We start from the raw sequence: 19,793 nt of genomic DNA, 5'->3' as shown, positions 1-19,793 counted from the left end.
GATGAGGGCGATATATAAATATAAATGTTCTTCTTGCACCATGGCATGCCCATTTCTAAATGACGTTTTGGACGAAGAAGCACTGATACTGAGACGTTCTTTCAGACGTGAGAGGGTGTTTCGGGACAGATCAGACCCTTTAGCTTTTCCCGACGAGTACCTGCATGAGAGGTACTGGAGATGGAAATTGTTATTTGTGCAGACTGCTGGGTCCCAAAATTCAGCACCGCACAGGGCGAAGCCATGCTCTCACCATCCCACAGATGGTCTGTGTGGCACTGCGCTTTTTTGCAAGCGGCATGTTTTTATATTCCGTGAGATGCCGAAACGGCAAATAAAGGCACTATTTGCCGTACTGTCAGAAGTGTGTGTTTGGCACTGAAGTCCTTGGCACACATCTTCATTACCTTCCCTGGCCACAGAAGAATGTGTTACATCAAGGAGGATTTCCACAAGATTGCAGGTAACATGAAATATAGATTACAAAAAAGCGTTACTTTAGAACAGTCACCAGATACTCAGACTATTTTGTGTTACAGGTTTCCCTAATGTCATTGGTGCGCTGGACTGCACACACATTCGCATTAAACACCCCTCAGGGGCCCATGAGGGAGATTATGTGAACAGAAAATCCTTCCACAGTATCAATGTTCAGGTAAAAATGATTTAATTAGCTCTACTGTCAACTATTGCCAAAATGTTGGCTGATGAGGGTCGGGGTAACATGGGAGCGTCTGGGTAGGTTGAAGACCAGGCGGGCTGTTGCGTTATGAATCCTCTGGAGAGGGCAGGTTGCGCATGCTGGGAGACCGGCGAGAAGCGAGTCGCAGTAGTCCAACTTGGAGAGGAAAAGTGCTTGTACTTAGCCTGACGTTGTCATACTCATAATTCTAGTCAGAATATGAGTCTGATACCGCTCCTTTGGGCTGTGAGTATGGGGCGTGTTTCAACCGAACCCGGAAAAAAAATCCTCTTCGCTCAATTGGATAGACCTACAACCAATCAGAGCAACGTAGTATGTTGTTGTCAACAACATAGCGCTCTTTGGTGACGTGGTTGATTACGTTACTTTTGATCATCTGTCCATCATCGTATGAAGCCCGCCCTGACAATTTGATTGGTACGAACAGCTCTTGTTCAGGCATAGTTTTTCCCCAACCGAGCAACCCCAGACCGAACTTCCCGACCAAACATGTTGTGGACGGGGCTAAGTTCGGCTGGCACCCAGGCTATCTTGTACTAGCAGCTGGGTGGAATGCTCAGACAGGTATCTCCTGGTCTGAAGGGAAATCCTTAGTTTTCATTCATTCAATATTTTGCATAATAATAAATAAATGTATTCATTGTTATCCAGTGAAATTAGGTATTTATTAGCAAGGGGGTTTAACACTTTTGCAAGGCACTGTATTCATGTCACATTCTAATTGGGGGCTGAGCACCACTAAAGGTCTGATCCTAGAATCGCCCCTGATTATGAATAATGTTACTGATGAGCTGTCCAATGCACCCTGATTGTCATCCATTGTTGAAGAGTACAGACACACATTTTCTATATTTACATTTCAGTCACTGGAGCGGTTCGCAACCGAATGCGAAGCGGCTGGGATTGGAATCAGCACCTCCAAATCTGAGGCCATGGTTATCGACCGGAAAAGTCGATCTACGTTCCTACCCTCACCTATGGTCATGAACTGTGGGTAGTGACCGAAAGAACGAGATCGTGAATACAAGCGGCCGAAATGAGTTCTCTCCTCAGGGTATCTGGGCTCTCCCTTAGAGATAGGGTGAGAAGCTCGGTCATCCGGGAGGGGCTCAGAGTAGGACCGCTGCTCCTCCGCGTCAAGAGGAACCAGTTGAGGTGGCTCAGGCATCTGATCAGGATGCCTCCTGGACGCCTCCCTGGTGAGGTGTTCTGGGCACGTCCCACTGGGAAGAGGCCCCGGGGAAGACCCAGGACACGCTGGAGGGACTATGTCTCTCGGCTGGCCTGGGAACGCCTCGGGGTCCCCCAGGAAGAGCTGGTGGAAGAGGCCAGGGAGAGGGAAGTCTGGGCCTCCCTGCTTAGGTTGCTGCCCCCGCGACCCAACCCCCGGACAAGCGGCAGATGACGACGACGACATTTCAGTCAAGGGTCATAAAACTGGATGGTTCTGAAACAAAGAGGTGGATTGTCCATTTTACAAGATGATAGCCTGATAACAGGGTAGTTTACACACTTCTCCTACCTCACTGTTGCTGTAATTACAAACTGCCAGACTGTATTATATCCTTCATGTTAGTTTAGATTCTATTTCAAATCAAATCAAAATGTATTTGTATAGCCCTTTTACACGCAAGCATGTCACAGAGGGCTTCACATATGCCCACAGAACTGCCCCTCAACCAACCTAAACCCTCAGGGAAGACAAGGAAAAACTCACTACAGGAGAAAAAATGGAAGAAACCTTGGGAGGAGTAATTCAGTGAGGGATCCCCTCACTGAATTGACGGTTGGTGAAAGAGAGGAGTAGAACACTTGCGTAATTCATTACACTTGCATCTGCAGTGTTTCTATAATACAAATTTATACTTTCACTAGTCACTTTACACACTGTCACTTTCAGCTACTGGTTGAACATTCACTAGTTCTTCTACACACTTCTAAGCTACCAAGAAGTTACATTCACTAGTTCTTCTACATACACACTTTTCAGCTTCCAGGAAGCTAGATTCACAGGTAATCTTTGAGTAAATGGGAGTAAAAAATAAATGCTGTGCCCTCATTTATCACAAGGTGGAGTCCTCTCAACCTGGCAGACCAAAAGAGAGAGAGAGTTTAGAGAGAGGCAACATTAAATCAGCCCCCGGTACCTGTTAGTGAGGGATAGGACCAGACTGAACCATGGGAAAGTGCTCTTATCAGTATCTGAACAGTGTTTCACGCTTATCTTAGTAAAACCACAGCGGGGTTACTGTCACCAACAAGACGAACAGAATCCTTTGTTTGCCATTGCTCTAGATTTTTACAATTCATAGTTCAGATAAACGGTGTAAATCAGCATCTGAATTAAAATGTAACATGAAGTGGGCAGTGCAGTTGCTGAAAATGTGCTTATTTTATTGATGAAACGGCTAATTTGTAAATTTGCTCCGACTTTTCGATAACCTCATCGCAGTGCAGACACTAGTTGCTGCATTTTATCATAATCCTATCAAAATGAGTGAAATGACATACACAAATGTTATGAGCTATTGAGCCTATATGTAACACAAATGTAATACACAAGCACTATTTACATTACATTTACATTTAGCAGACGCTCTTATCCAGAGCGACTTACAGTAAGTACAGGGACATTCCCCCGAGGCAAGTAGGGTGAAGTGCCTTGCCCAAGGACACAACGTCAGTTGGCATGACCGGGAATCGAACTGGCAACCTTCAGATTATTAGCCCGATTCCCTCACCGCTCAGCCACCTGACGCCCACTATACAGCAAAAGTTTATAAAATGTTGCGTTGATAATGCCAGTGTTGTCATACTGCTGCGAGTCCATGGTATTGCGCAATAGCCAAGAAAACACGCATCTCAACTTCTTCGGATTGATAAACAGTCTTTAGACTGGCTCTGCTTTGTGTGTGGCGCTGCCGCGCTAGCGTTGCTGGGAAAGATGAGACGTATAAAGTAACGTAATGACGTGGCTCTGTGGTGGCTCTCTAGCCCGTGGAAAAGCAAACCAGTTCTTAGAAGGCTCACAAATTGAACCAGCTCTGAACTAGCTCCCGGTTCACTTTGGTGGAAAGGGGGTAAAAGTGACAGATACAGCTCTCTGCACACACACACAAACACACTAAATGCCTTCACAGTTTCAAGAGGATGTCTTACACACAACTCAAATTACACAAACACAAATATACTTGAACAAGTAGATGAAAAGCTGTAAACCTAGAGTATAAACAATACTCTACTTGTTATATAAAGAATCAAATCTCCTATCTTAATCTAAACATTAACCTCAGTCTGCAGCACTGATAGTTCAGGGTAAATACAATCAATGGTGGTGGAAGTCAGGTGTGGGCCATATTGGTTTAAGTGGTGCAGTATGGGTACACACATAAGGGTACACACATAAGTGTCTGCACATAGGGGTATACACGTAAGTGTACACACATAAGGATACACACATAAGGGTACACACAAATCCAGTAACAGTAAATTATACCAGAGACACCCTTCATACTTTGTTTATGTGGTGTGTGTGTGTGTGTGTGTGTTTCATGCCACAGAGAGAGAAATATCTAACGGATTTGAAGATTGCTGTTGCTTTATTTTTAAGGGTTAGCCTCTGTTCTAATATAAATATATTCAGGCTTACAAGCTGTTTACAGCTGTACACCCCCATCTTTTTATAGTTTATACCTTTTCATGCAAAAAATATATGGAATATATTCAATATCACACAATGCAAAACAATGATATATACTTCCCTACTGCATGCTGAATTAGATTGCAAGTAACTTTTATTTTATTTCTTCATCGCTAGTCAATATCAAAAGAAAATTCTTGAAACTGTTTTTCAGAACATTCCCATTTTCTTCAGAAAACGTATATAGTTATTGAGGCTACATGCTTTGCCACTGAACACTTTCAACAGAAACCAACGGGACGCTATATCTGAACAGCTTTGATGCTGGATCTATATAATTTTATTTTATTTTTTACAGTTTACGGTATATGCAGTTAAGCCACGAAGGATCCAACTCCACCACAGCAGATGGCGCCAGGATCTGTAGGTTCGAAGAAGCCAGTGAACTGATCACCGGAACAGCTTGATTTGTTTACATCCGGCTAGAAAGAACGAGCCTCAATGAGAAATGTAACTTCCTCAAGTTAGCGTTACAGTTTTCGTAAAATTTCGGGGGTTTTCACTACCAGAATGTCTAAACTAGATGTGTTCAGGGATTTTATCACTCAGCGATTAACAACGGCAGCTTTGGAGATATTCGCGGCCGCTGAAAAATCGTTTGCCGAGTTCGAAGAGGAGATTTCTCGTTCTAAGGATGAGAGCGCAAGACTGCAACGGTTGTTCGACATTATTACTCAGCCTGAAATCATACTTCACCGAACAGGTTCGATATTAATAACGACAGTGGATTATAATCTGCTGTGTTTATATTCAGTATATCTTATTTGATGTAGCACGGTCAGAAAATAGGATACACCTTAGCGTAAGGGGGTCCCATCATAGGTGCCATCACCATTGTGAAAGTAGTATTGCCAAACACAATATGGTGAATGCATAAAATAATCATGTTTCTGTTGTGTATTGTATGTTGTTATGGATCATATTCATGCAATGTAACGAGCATCGCAAGACATGAAACTCTACTGGGGCACAGGCCCCTCATTTATCACTTTCTTTCTTCCAAGCTCGATATACAAGAACTGTCGACACAATGCACAATACAAACTTCCCCTTGCTTAATCTACGATACGTATAGTTCAGGAAATCTAATTTGAGATGAGCTTTGGCATGGACCTAAATAGTTTATTGGAGTGCGCGAGGCAAATTGTTTTGCAATCATTTGAGCGCAAAACAGTATTTGGAGCGTAATATAATATTTCGGATGTTGTTTTTATGTTTTGCAACCCTCTACGGACACAATGAATATTGAGTCGCCATTGGCTTGTACATTTTTTTATTTTACTCGCCAGACTTTGTCCATGAGATGCATGAACAATGCAACTGAAAAAAAGTGCATCTGTCTGAATTAGGGCTGAACGATTTCGGAAAATAAGATAATCGCGATTAATTTGCAATTGCGATTTAATATGCGATTATTATGATGTATTATTAATATAGATATATACTAGCCTACTGATCTCCAGTCTACGGTGGCCGACATGTGCAAACTCGCTGCAAATTAAGAAAACGAATGCAAATAGACAAAACACAAGCAAATTAAGAAAACATCTTCATTAATTTGACAACACATGCGCTGCAAATACACACAACACAACCAAATACATAAACGCGCTGCAAATACATAAACGCATTGCAAAAACGAAAGCACGCAAACCAAAAACGCTGCATCCAGTTTTCACACCAGAAGTTTTCCAGGACTCTAGGGAGAGCGCTAAGTGGAACAGCTTGATTTTCGGCCCCACGGAGCGGGAGCGAGAGAGAGAGAGAGCATATGAGAAGTTTGTTTTGGAAATGGGACCAAAATCGAAGTTGCTCTTTTGAAAAACTGTAAAAGAGGAGGGCCACATGAAAAAATGAATACTAACCTTTTTATGTCGCCTCTTTACTTCGATGTTGGTCCAAACTTCTCATATGCTCTCTCTCTCGCTCCGTGGGGCCGAAAATCAAGCTGTTACACTTGATGCAGCGTTTTTGGTTTGCATGCTTTCGTTTCTGCAACGCGTTTATGTACTGCAGCGTTTTTGTTTGCCTGCTTTCGTTTTTGCAAAGCGTTTATGTATTTGCAGCGCTTTTATGTATTTGGTTGTGTTGTGTGTATTTGCAGCGCGTTTGCTGAATGCTGGGCATGTGTTGTCAAATTAATGAAGATGTTTTCTTAATTTGGTTGTGTTTTGTCTATTTGCATGTGTTTTCTTAATTTGCAGCGCGTTTGCACATGTCGGCCATCGTACCAGTCAGCAACATAACACACAAAGCTCAGAAAAACTAAGAAGAACATACCGACTGTAGCCTACCTCATCAAAAATATTTTGGTAAATCAAAGCTAAACTAGAAACGTAAGCTTTAGTTGCACTTTCTTAACTAAAGCTAGCTAGCTAGCTACCGTTTCGGACAAATTACTTGCGCTGTGGATACAGTCGGAAATATTTAGAACTCACGCATCTAAAGGTTAAATCTTAAAAGAAAAAGAGACACTGTCTGAACATTTCTGATTCAGTCAGTAGCCTAACAGAAACAATATGGCACCGTCAGCCATAGTGATCCTATTGTATGTGTATCACCGAGGGGTATCTAATATTTCGTGATGAACGCTTACTGCTTGAGTAATTTTGTAGTAGGCTACATTGAGTTAGGCTTTGAAACATTTCGATCAGTGATCCTGTCGGGTGTTATTTGGCTTATTTGACACACTCCCCAGCTAACACAGTTACGTTACCCTTACATTGCCGCAATGTCATTCGATGACCAAACATTCGTTGCGGCAACGTCTTTGGCAACATTGCGGCAACGTGGGAAGTGAAAGACGCCAGTTGGTAACGGCAACGTCATTTCGTGACTCCCCACGTTGCCGCAATGTTGCCAAAGACGTTGACTGGTACGGTGGCCGACATGTGCAAACGCGCTGCAAATTAAGAAAACACATCTGATCGGCCATGTTTGATCGGCTGTTTTGAGAACGCCGATCAAAACCGATAATGGGAATATCAGCCGATATGGATCGGCGCCGATCAGATCGGAGCATCCCTAGGTTTAACCTATTAGCCTACCTCTAGCTACCGAAATCCTAACGTAAACAACGAGAATCTGATGGCAGATAAACAGGCTAAATAGCCTACATTTCAAACCTATACGTAATAGCATGCCCCATTCAATTTCTTAAATACATTTTTATATTTAAAACTATTTCTGTAAAGAAACTCACCTTTGAAAATAGGTAAAATCCAATGCGTGAAAGACAGTGGAACCCCTGCAAAATCTCTTCTGAAACCCCAGTTTCAGCGATGCGTTGAAATGGGCATGCGCAAAGTTCTTGCTCAGGGGCAGACTGAGGGGCAGGTTTGCTAAGGAAGAATTGTAATATTCTGTGATGTCTTTGGAAATGACTCTTAAGAGTTGCTTACCTTTTGGTCACATTTAACAATTTTGTATTACAAAATTATTGGAGCACAAATTTGCATTGTGTGTCATACAGCTTTGGTGTGCTATACAAAGAATGTTTGCTTAATCATGTTACACATCACACATTGATTGCTTTTGTACATGTTTATAGTAAAGAATGAAAGACTAAATTATGTCAGTGAAGTATTTTATTTATTAAAGCTATGTTTCTGCATATGAGAAAATTGATGACCAATGACATGCTGGGGCTGAGCTGCACATGAATTACATGCATCGTCTACATTTATACGTGCTGGGATGCAACATTTAATATTGTGTGTGATTGAAATTCATGTAGACTACGGCTATATTACAAAAGTGTCAGAACTGAGAGCAGTCCAGTGTGATATCTCCATCTCTTGATAAACCACTTATAATGCACTCGAGATCCGTTGTCCTACGACCAAAGAGCGACATAATGGCAACGTAACCCATGGTACCAAAATTAACGTATCCAGCCGACCAAGGTACGACGTCGTGGCAACATTGTCCACGGGACCAAAAATAACGTATTCAGCCGACCAAGGTACGACGTCGCGGCAACGTTGTCCAAGGGTCTAAAAATAACGTAACCAGCCAACCAAGGTACAACGTCATGGCAACGTTCCCTTTATAACGTTGCTACGATGTTGCCAGAAGGTAACGTCGCGGGTTACCCTCTGAGCACTTACTGGCAACGTTGCCGCAACATCATGTGTTAGCTGGGCTGGTGTTCAGAATTTTAGCTATGCATCGTACATGGCTTGTGGTGTTTTTTTAGGGCCGAATTAGGTTGGTGGTGTTGCCCCGTGAGGTAGCAACGTTAGCCAGGCAGGCTTTGCACAATACTTGACACTGCGCAGCATCTTTTTTTTAAAGGCAAAATAGGCTGCAAGGTGAACCACGAAAAGTCTTTTAGAAAATGATTCCCGCTCTACAGTCTGGCATCTACACAATCTTTAGCTCATAAAAAGAACGATTCGTGCTAAGCTACCAAAAAAAGTTTGTCGCTGAAATTCCAGTCGATTATCGTTGCGTCTATGTTTTATGCAGAACTAGTTTCTTCAGAGCGTAATAGGATTTTGGTGGCACGGTTCGACACGTGATCGTTCTACACCAATAAGGTAAACATGGATGGATATGTATGTTATTTCCACTAAAGCAATAAGGTTAGGCTACTCAGAGACCTTCCACTCATAAAGTATGTTCTAAATGGCATAAATGCTGCCAATTATTAATTGACGTATTAATAATTGACGTTAGTCACTACGTCACTAACGTCACGAAAACACGCGTGACTACCTTTGGCAGAACATTCGTTTCGTATCTGTTAACTGGAGGGATAGCTAGGCTAACTATGGCTTTACTGCAAGGCAGCTAATTTGCCAGCCACAGTCACTGACGTTACTAACGTCACTACGTCACTAACGTCACGAAAACACGCGTGACTACCTTTGGCAGAACATTCGTTTCGCATCTGTTAACTTGGGGGATACCTAGGCTAACTATAGCTTTACTGCAAGGCAGCTGCAGAAACGCCACAAGCAAAGAGGCCAGGGTGATAACTATTTACTCATTTTACTTTGTGATATGACACACAATTGTGATGTGTAATGTACAATATAAGCTGATATTATTAAGGAAGTACATCTACTTTCGGAAACAGTAGTCTACTATTTCACTGAAGCATTAGCATCATGACATTATAGCCTGTGTTGCCCGGGCAACACATACTACAGTGGTCTATGATGTATCTGTTTTCAATAGTTAAAATAAACATTCCTCACATATACATTTTCGTTGTAGGATTTATTATGACATTAGATTACAAGTAAACGATTTGTGGGTGAAATTATCATTACCTGTGGTTTCAATTCAGTGTATCACTGCAACGCTGTAGCCTACGCGAGACACTACAAAAACATCTACACAGCTGTTTAGGAAGTCAAACGGCGACAGAACATGTTCGGCACTCCCCTTACTTAAATCAAAAGTCTATCTAACTACTAACCTGAACTTCATTGCCACAGCCTAAACTTTGTCAATCTGTTCATGAAAATAATTAATTTCAGCCTAAACCGTACAACGGAACGTTAAATCCAATTCAACCAACGCAATCGCTACCGAGACGAACACAGCAGTAGTCTAGTACTGTACCGTAGTAGTACAATTTACCGGGGCAGCTTCTCCACACAGGGCTATATCGCATTTTGCGTTGTTACTGACAATGATCGCTACCAGCGAGCTTTTTATGAATGAGCGATTTTCCACTAAATAAATGTCAAGCTTATTTACGTTTTGGGGGGCATATTTTCAGTTAGCAGATGGTACTGTTTGAATCGCGATTCCATCTTCTACTGCCGGGTAACGTCGTAGAATAATCTTCAAAGGGGGTTCTTTATTCATGAATGAATGCAATATGAGTAGTCTAAATGCCTGAAAATATCACGAGAAGGGAAAAACTTAAAAGGACGTTTAAGTCATAGGGATTAGGTCAATTTTTACTGCCAAATTTATTCGTTTTGATTCAGCTATGAGGCTGTCTCTTGCAGGGGAAATGAGAAGACATCTATTTCATTCTACACTTCACTCGTATTTTGAGTTGTAAATGAGCAGCAAAAAAAAGATGCTTTTAAATCTATGTAATCTTTATAAATAATAAGTAGGCCTATGCATTTTTATATAAAATATACAGAAATATCAGTTGTAAAAATGGCATTAAAAAACGGACCGTTGTGCAACCGACGCAAGCAAGCACACCCTACAATTTCCCCAGAAATTGTACCCTCTCTAGTTATTAATTAAAACTACTTCTGCATAGTAATGCACCGAAAATACAAACGTAAGCAAAGGCAGCAATCGCTATCGAATCAACAGACATGTGCAATTTAGCTAGCAAGGGAATAATACAGATCACCAGTTAACTTAATTTAAATTAGCAAGAATATAGACTAATACAATAACAGGCTTAAATTAACTGACAAGTTAGCTATACGACTTCTCAAAGACGCACAATCTCAACTGCGGTGTGAAGCGCGTATCCATGCTATTCTCCGACATGCACTCTAACAATCACATAGACGTCCTAAAATGTTGTACAGCCCTATTTCTGATACCATGGCGGCAGAAATGTAGTCGTGGTGGGCCGCCACGGCAAAATAAACATAGGAAACACTAACGTGCAAGGTCCCATCCTCTTTGACAACCATATCCATCCATGTTGACAAAAAGCAGCTACCTTATTGGTGTAGAAGGATCATGTGTCGAACCGTGCCACCAAAATCCTATTACGCTCTGAAGAAACTAGTTCTGCATAAAACATAGACGCATCGACAATCGACTGGAATTTCAGCGACAAACTTTTTTTTTGGTAGCTTAGCAGGACTCATTGTTTTTTTATGAGCTAAAGATTGTGTAGATGCCAGACTGTGGAGCGGGTTGAAACGATAACAGGGTTCACCTTACGGCCTAAAATTGGCAAAGTGACTGTAGTCTCAGGTTCTGTCGAGCCTGAGGCCATGATCGTACAGGTCAAGGTACAGTGTAGCGTGCAAAGTTGATCCTTCGTCTGAAAACTGCGTTACTCACGCGTGTCACGTGGCCAAAGTAAAATCGCAGCCTTTGCGATTACAAAAACCCGTTCTGTCCCATCACGATATTAATCGCAAATGCAATTACTCGTTCAGCCCTAGTCTGAATTATTATTTATGTTGCATGTGGATTTAATCTAAATATTTTTAGCAAATGGCTTTCTCTTGCCAATTGACTTCAGCCACCTCTCCACAGCTGATGATGGATCATACTGCTGAAGCTCTTGGCCTTCTGTTGAAATAAAGATCAGGTCTGAAAAGCGTGAGGATGTGAAACTGCTGCGGACATCTGATTTTATTGGGCACTGAAGGCAAAATTACTCTGGCCCAGATCCGGCTCACATTCAACACTTTCATCCGGCCCACATACCGCATGGAATGATGGCACTTGGGCGGTCCGCTCCTGTTTGCCAGATCTGGGCCACAAGCATGCCATAGCACTGCCTCATGTCAACCAATAACTAACCAAATAAACCAAAACTGGCCCTAATCTGGGACACAGTTCATTTTCATTTTAACGTTGAACTGGCCCACGATGCTAAACGTGTGCTCGCCAGCCAGATACTGCTAGTTTATGTACCCTTAGTATAGATAGTCCTCATATTCAAATTTGAGGTCCCTATATGTTTATTGTATGCACCTTCCTGCCAAAGCAAATTCCTTGACTGTGCAAACTTTCATGGCGAATAAATCCCATTCTGATTCTGATAAGATGTTTTCATGATAGCCGTAAGTGCTTTACAAAGCCAATGATTAATGGAAGTGTCATTAGTAGTGTAAATATGGGATACACACCTACAGAGATAAGTGAAGGCAGGCTGGACACTGTCACCGCTGACTAAACTCTATGCCGATCCCCATGTCAATTAGGGCTAACAATCACACAATATAATCAAAATGACCCCAGGTCCCACAAGGTATGCAGTTTCGTGTCAAAGACAAAATCTGAATTATAACTTTTTTTAACACAACCTATTGAAAATATTATTATACACATAACCAACTTAGAAGGTACACGAGTGTTTGGGAACAGTTGGAAGGAGATCGACACCATTTCCAAAGGTGCACACCCAAACATCACATCAAAGTATGCAGTCAATTGTGACCCATACTCAACCCGTTGTTGAGTAACGTTGTTCTGAAACACATGGCGGAGGCAGAGAAATCAGTACGACCCAAGTCATCCAAGGTGTGGGAGCATTTCACACTAAATACATCGAAACAGTGTGTTAATTGACCGAGGTGAAGTTAGTTTCATATTCGACATTAGGGCTGCAACTAACGATTATTTTAATAATCGATTAATCTGTCAATTCTTTTTTCGATTAATCAATGAATCGGATAAAAAACAAAAAAGCATTAATTTCCAACCCTTTATTCAAAAACAGAACTGACAGTGCAAATTCACAGTGCAAAAAATCTTCAAAATGTGCACAAACAGGCACACAATTTTGAAAAAGTTATTAATATTAGTGTGGATTTAATGCTATTTTCCAAGATGAGCAATTTATTTGAGTTTTGTTTAAAACTTTATTGAAAATTGAAAGGTTGTGGAAGTAGGCCAGACTTTATTTGAATAATCTGGTGTATATTTAAGATTTTTTGACACAATTTTGAAAAAAGTTTAGATTTGCGAGGATTAAGCTATTTTCAAAGATTAGGGATTTTCTATCATTTTATTTGAAACTTCATTGTTAAAGTAAAGGCTGTGGAAGTATACCAGACATTGTTAAGATACTCTGGTGTCTGTTTGAGGTTTTATATTCCTAAAAATATTATAAAAGTCGGAAATTTTCTAAATGGTATGGGTTGTTTTCACCCGGTCCCTAACGCGATGCTGCAAAGTAGCGTCTTCCGAATGTGAGACGAATGTCGAATAGGGCTGCAACAACAAATTGTTTTTTTAGGTAGTTTTTTAGGGCCGAATTAGGTTGGTGGTGTTGCCCCGTGAGGTAGCAACGTTAGCCAGGCAGGTTTTGCACAATACTTGACACTGCGCAGCATCTTTTTTAAAGGCAAAATTGGCAGTGTCTGTAGTGTCAGGTTCTGTCGAGCCTGAGGCCATCGTACAGATCAAGGTAAAGTGTAACGTGCAAAGTTGATCCTTCGTCTGCAAACTACGCTACTCTCACGTGTCACGTGACCAAAGTAAAATTGCAGCCATTGCTATTACAAAATCTTGTTTTGTCACATCGCGATATTATCGCAAATGCAACTAGAGAGGGTACAATTTCTGGTGAAATTGTAGGGTGTGCTTGCTTGCGTCGGTTGCAGGTCGGTTCAATGGCTAATTCAAAATAAGTTTGCTAGAGGCAAGGCCGGAAATGAGAAAGTTTCTTTTGACATAAAGTTTAGCTGCGGCATTGAAGACAGTACTACACACTGCCAGTGGGCGAGCCGAGTCTGACTGAGGCTAACGTCAAAACAAGCCGCGGTGTCACTCAAATTCCAAATTTTACACAAATCACAAAAATATGCTGACCCGCTGGCTATCTTCGCAATCGCCATATCTTTAAAACACTGCCCTCCTTCTGATTTTTGATGTAGAATTGACCCTGGTACGAAATTAAGAAAATACTCATCAGAGATCGACAACAGCTGACGCAATCGTCAACGGAGGCTGACGGGGCTCTCACGTAGCAAACCAATCAACGTTTTTACAGCAACCTACATTAAAATCTCACCATCTGGCTGTCTTCACAATAGTCATATCGTCATAACATTGCCCTCCTTCTGTTTTTTGGTGTAGAATTGACCGAACTATAAAATTACGAAAATACTAAACTACTATGACGCTTGCATGGCTGCCGCCTAGGCAGTCTCACGGGCGACCCGCACTCGCTCAAATTACAAAGACTTTCACGACCTAAATAAAAAATCTGACATTGCAGTTCCACTCGAAATTGCTTTCTCAACAAAACCCAATGGTTGGTAATTTTGGGGGTTGGCATTTTTCACTCATAATCCAAGCTCCAATTTGCGTGCTAGAACGTCTCTATCACGTTGTATCCATGCGTCGTTGCTAACGTGTGCTGACGTAGTGACGTAGGCTAGCACTGGTACCCTTCGTCGACAGAAGACACTTTTTGCCACAAAAACGTTGTAACCTCCTAAACTGTGCAACGGAGTGTAAATAAAAATACAAGCAACTCAATCGCTACCAAGACGAAACTTTTGACACCTAGGTTGTCTATGTAGTACAAATATTGACTGAGTTTTAGGGGGGCAAAAATAAATAATAATAAATATATATGTGAGAGAACAAAGGTTGTGCTCTCGCCGAAGGCTTGAGCACACCCAATTAATCGTTCAGCCCTATCACCAACCCTGTTCAAGAATATCCCACATGCAAAGACACACAGAGATGCAGACAGACTGAACAGTGGTCAAGGCTTGGCTACAGTGCTTCCTTGTGTGTGATTCCAGCAGACTACGTAGTCTAGGCCTACCTACATAGACTGCAGTCTACTACCCTCATTTCTACTATTAGTCTACTACTCTCCTTTCTACTACTTTCTACGAACGATGGTAGGCTGCTCTTATGTGTTCATTGCCATCCTTAAGAGTTGCCATCCTTAAGAATGTTTTTCTATGTATATATTTTTTAAGAATGACAATAAAATCTATCAAGATAAACTATGCTGGGCCTGCTGAACTTATACCTCTTCCACAGATACTGGTCATGGAAGCATTACTTCTGTCTCTGAAGACCCTTGGGGCTGGTGGGATATTTTTTCCCTATATGGCCCACTTTTGGCTAACACCCAGATTAGCCTTCGTCAACTGTGCGACATCTTTGCCAAAGGTGGCCAACATTTGTTTTGTGATATTTGGGCCACATTTGCTGTTTAACATGTGGGCCACTGTAGGATCACATGCTGATACACATTGCTGAGAGAACCGCATCTTTACCAAAAAAGGCCCACATTTGATTTGGGATATCTGGGCCACATTCGCTGTTTAACATGTGGGACACTTTAGGCTCACATGCATTTTATCCGGACGAGAAAAAAGCCATCAGTGCCGTATGATTGCCTGAAGTGGCCCACATCCGTATGCTATCTGGGTTGCAAAACCGATTTTACCTTGTCATAGTTGAATAACGAAAGTTCGATGGCTAAAAAGGACATACAGTGAACCTCAAAGTCCATTGACACCTCTTTCCTATCTAAATCGGGAGTCAGATGGCTGAGCGGTTAGGGAATTGGGCTATTAATCAGAAGTTTGCTGGTTCGATTCCCGGCCATGCAAAATGACGTTGTGTCCTTGGGCAAGGCACTTAACCCTACTTGCCTCAGGGAATGTCCCTGTACTTACTGTAAGTCGCTCTGGATAAGAGCATCTGCTAAATGACTAAATGTAATGTAAATGTAAATCTCACAACTTGAAACGGCAGGTGTAAAACGATAGGTTTCGAAAAGGCTGAATTTGTGACGTCACAAATGTAGCATCACCTTTGTCACGCCCCAACATTTACATACAGACCAGGATCTCAGACACTAACTAGTTTAGCTGCGCGCTGCTCTGTGTACTTTACAAAGGAGAAAGTTTGGAAGTTTTTAAAAAAATATTGAAAATGGACCATCGTAAATGCAGTGTTCCAGGCTGTACAGGGAATTCTGACACTTTTCAGAGTCTTCATAAGGAACCGAACACTAGACGGGCTGTGATGTTTGTCTATGAGAAGATCCCTGTGCAGTTCGACCCTCAATTACACATTTCACAGAGGACAGTTTTGAAAACCTTGGACCTAATGTAAAGCAGGATTTGCTATGAAGCTGTTGCTGAAAAGAGGTGCTGTTCCGACCTTATGTTCATCACAACCGCAAGCTGTAGTATGATGTTGTCCAGTAGCGGCTGGGACTTTGAAGAGGCCTCCCCGCAAAGTCGGAGCTCGAGGCCCCTCCCCTAAATCCACTCAAAATGTATCTCCATCTATTATCTTATACAACTGCCAATAGACTGATTGCTGTCTACCTTTAGCATATATTCAGCAATGTGAGAGAGAAATAAAAAAAAGTTTAAAAATAACAAAAGCACAATTGCGTGAGCACAACAGCAGCCTATTTGTCATTGTTCAAAACCAAAGACAGCGCTATAGCCTTTTGATAGTTCAGCACCGCCACTGAAATAACACAATCAATGGAGGGAAAGGAAAACATTCATTCTTGACAATAAGTAAGCAAGTATATTGGTTGCTGGTGAAGACGTGGTGCTGCTGAAGCTGAGTTTAATCACGATAGTTTGTTTGCTAAGCTGTAGTGCTAACGTTACCCACCTAAGTTGATCCCGTTTGCTTCGACAACAGAAGTGGAAACAACTAACGTTATCATTTCAAATGATTTCTAGTCAATCTGTTGAAAACAGTGTTGTGTAGACACAATAGATTTCTTTGTACGTTTTTATTTCAAGTCTCCACCTTCGATGTTTCAGTGAGTGCTGTTTGGAAGTGTTGCGTCTTTGCTCCGCAGCTTCACTCGTAAACCAACCAACCATAGATATAGCTATATAAAGGGTAGATGTCTTGTCCGCGTTGCCAGACAACGGAGTCGAAGGTCCGCACATGGCGGCCATCTTGCTACAGTCAACTCACTCACCCATCACATTGTGTTGATGCTACATGTACTTTTTAAATGACCATAACTTACTAAATTTTCAACCGATTTTTTTTTTGTATACTTATGAATAATTATGTTTTTTTTTTAAATAGAATAGAAGTATGCAATGTAATATGCAGTGTAATTGTCAGAAATATTAATCTATCAAGCATTGCACAGTCAGTCGGTGAAGAAGTTAACCCTTGTGTTATCTTCGGGTCATTCTGACCCATCAGTCATTGTGACCCACCGTCGTATTGCAACAACTTTACCGCATACAAAAACAAAGTGAGGAATTTTCTTTTAACTGTCAGGCTGTCTCAGACCACCCACATTGCGAAGGTTAAAAGAAAATGCTATTTATTTGTTTTTGTATTGGGTAAATTTGGGTAAACACAACGATGGTTCGTTGTGAACCATGTGACCCGAAGGCAGCACAAGGGTTAAGAAAGTTTTATTACTTGCAGCCGGCCCACAAGGAGACAAAAACATCACATGCCATGGTGATACAAAGTTTGTCTGGTAGCATATTGTGCTAGCTACCTATTTAAACAAAACCACTCTTCACAGACATTGGTTCATACAACTGTGACATGGCTCTCCTTTCATTGGCTCCCTTGCATAGAACTTGGTTGCCAAACCATAAAGCAGGCCACATCTAACTGCTGTCTTGCCTCTTCTTCCCCACAGATGTGCAGCAGTTCTCTCTCCCGGAGCCCCCACAAATTAAAGAGGAACAGGAGCTGTGGACCAGTCAGGAGGAAGAGCAGCTCCAAGGACTGCAGTCTGAAACTACACACTCCGTGTTCACTTCTACCAGTGTGAAACATGACTGGGATCAGGAGGGCCTTTCTGAATGTTCACATCTTGACCGAACTGTTAAAGTGGAGAACAGAGAAGGAGACTCTCTACCCAGCAACACAACCGAGGAGCAAATCAAAGCAGAGCCTGATGGACAAGACTATGCAGCACCAGAACTGGACAGTGACTCTCAGCCCCTCTCTGTTGAAGTTCCAGACTGTCCTACAGTTCAGAGTTTGGAGGAGGAGGAACATGGAGGAGTGCTGCTTCTTCTGAACAGAACACAAAACAATGAGGCTCTGCCAAGGGAACATATGCCACAGAGACGTCACAAAGGAGAAACAATACATCAGTGTCAAGAATGTAACAAAACTTTTAGTGGAAAAAGTGCTTTGGTTTTTCATATGAGGACACACACAGTAAATACATCTTATCAATGTCAACAATGTAACAAACGATTTGGTGAAAGTGGTTCTCTGTTGAAACACATGAGGACACACACAGGAGAGAAACCCTTTCAATGTCAGGAATGTAACAAACTATTTGCTAGAAGATATACTCTGGTTGAACACATGAGGACACACACAGGAGAGAAATCTTATCAATGTCAACAATGTAACAAACGGTTTAGTAAGAGTTGTAATCTGGTTAAGCACATGAGAACACACACAGGAGAAAAACCATATCAATGTCAGGAGTGTGGCAAATGCTTTGTTAAAAGTGATTCTCTGATAAAACACACAAGAATACACACAGGAGAGAAACCTTTTCAATGTCAGGAATGTAACAAACTATTTGCTAGAAGATATACTCTGGTTGAACACATGAAGACACACACAGGAGAGAAACCATATAAATGTCAGGAGTGTTGCCAACTCTTTGCTCATAGAAGTTCTCTGTTAATACACATGAGAACACACACAGGAGACAAACCATATCCGTGTCAGGAATGTAACAAACTGTTTGCTCTGAAGAGCAATCTGGTTGTGCACATGAGGATACACACAGGAGAGAAACCTTATCAATGTAAGGAGTGCAGCAAATTCTTTGCTCGAAGTAGTTCTCTGTATAATCACACAAGGACACACAGGAGAGAAACCGCATCAGTAACAACAATGTAACAGATCTTTTGCTGGGAGGCTGAGGCCTATATGAAGCAAGTACAAAATACCTGGGATATCTTTTAGTTACATGGCTTTACTAAGCCTGATCAGCGTTTTTTCCTGGCTCAGAATGGGCCTTTGATGGATGACTATGCACGTCAGTAACCATGATCGGTCTGTGTACATTAAAACAAATTAGAGAGGGTACAATTTCTGAGGAAATTGTGAGGTGTGCTTGCGTCGGTTGCAGATCGGTCCATTTTTACTTACATTTTACAACTGATATTTGTGTATATTTTAAATAAGTATCCATACTTATTATGTATGAAGATTGCATAGATTTTAAAGCATTTGTTGCTGCTCATTTACACTTCAAAATACTAAGAGTGAAGTGAAGAATAAAACAGATTTCTCTTCTCATTTCCCTGAGCCAACTCCCTCTTGCACTATGTGGCAGCCTCACATAGTTGAAACAGTTGCATCAAAACAAAGAAATTGGGCAGTTGTGTGTAAAGATTGTCCTAACCTATATTATGACTTAAACTTCCCCTCAAGTTTTTTCCTTCTCGTGATAGTTTTAACATTTACTCATTGCGTGGCTCGCGAGCCTCCTGTGGCTCGCCAAGCTTTAATTTGTGGCTCGCATGGCAGTAAATAATACGGTCATTTGACCTAACGTAAAAATAAGCGGGGAATCCAGAAATATGTCCCAATGGCTCTCTGAGCGCGCTGCAGTTCAATTTTTCACCACGGATTTACATCGGAAAGTTGTGAGGTGCTGTAGAGCTATAGCCTGGTCCTAACCAGACTCTCGTACATTGCATTTGTACATAGTCTGGGCTCGATCCATTGACAAGCGTTAACTTCCTTGAAGGCGGGTAC

General features: G+C 41.6%; 1 pseudogene; it reads left to right on the top strand.

Moving 5' to 3' along the window:
• Positions 1–4,777: 4,777 nt before the first annotated feature.
• Positions 4,778–18,963, top strand: LOC134030177 (zinc finger protein 501-like; annotated as a pseudogene).
• Positions 18,964–19,793: the final 830 nt, after the last annotated feature.

The sequence above is a fragment of the Osmerus eperlanus genome, chromosome 1 (genome assembly GCF_963692335.1).
Source record: "Osmerus eperlanus chromosome 1, fOsmEpe2.1, whole genome shotgun sequence".
In the NCBI taxonomy this organism is placed as follows: Eukaryota; Metazoa; Chordata; class Actinopteri; order Osmeriformes; family Osmeridae; genus Osmerus; species Osmerus eperlanus.
This window is presented reverse-complemented; position numbering and strand designations above follow the sequence as displayed.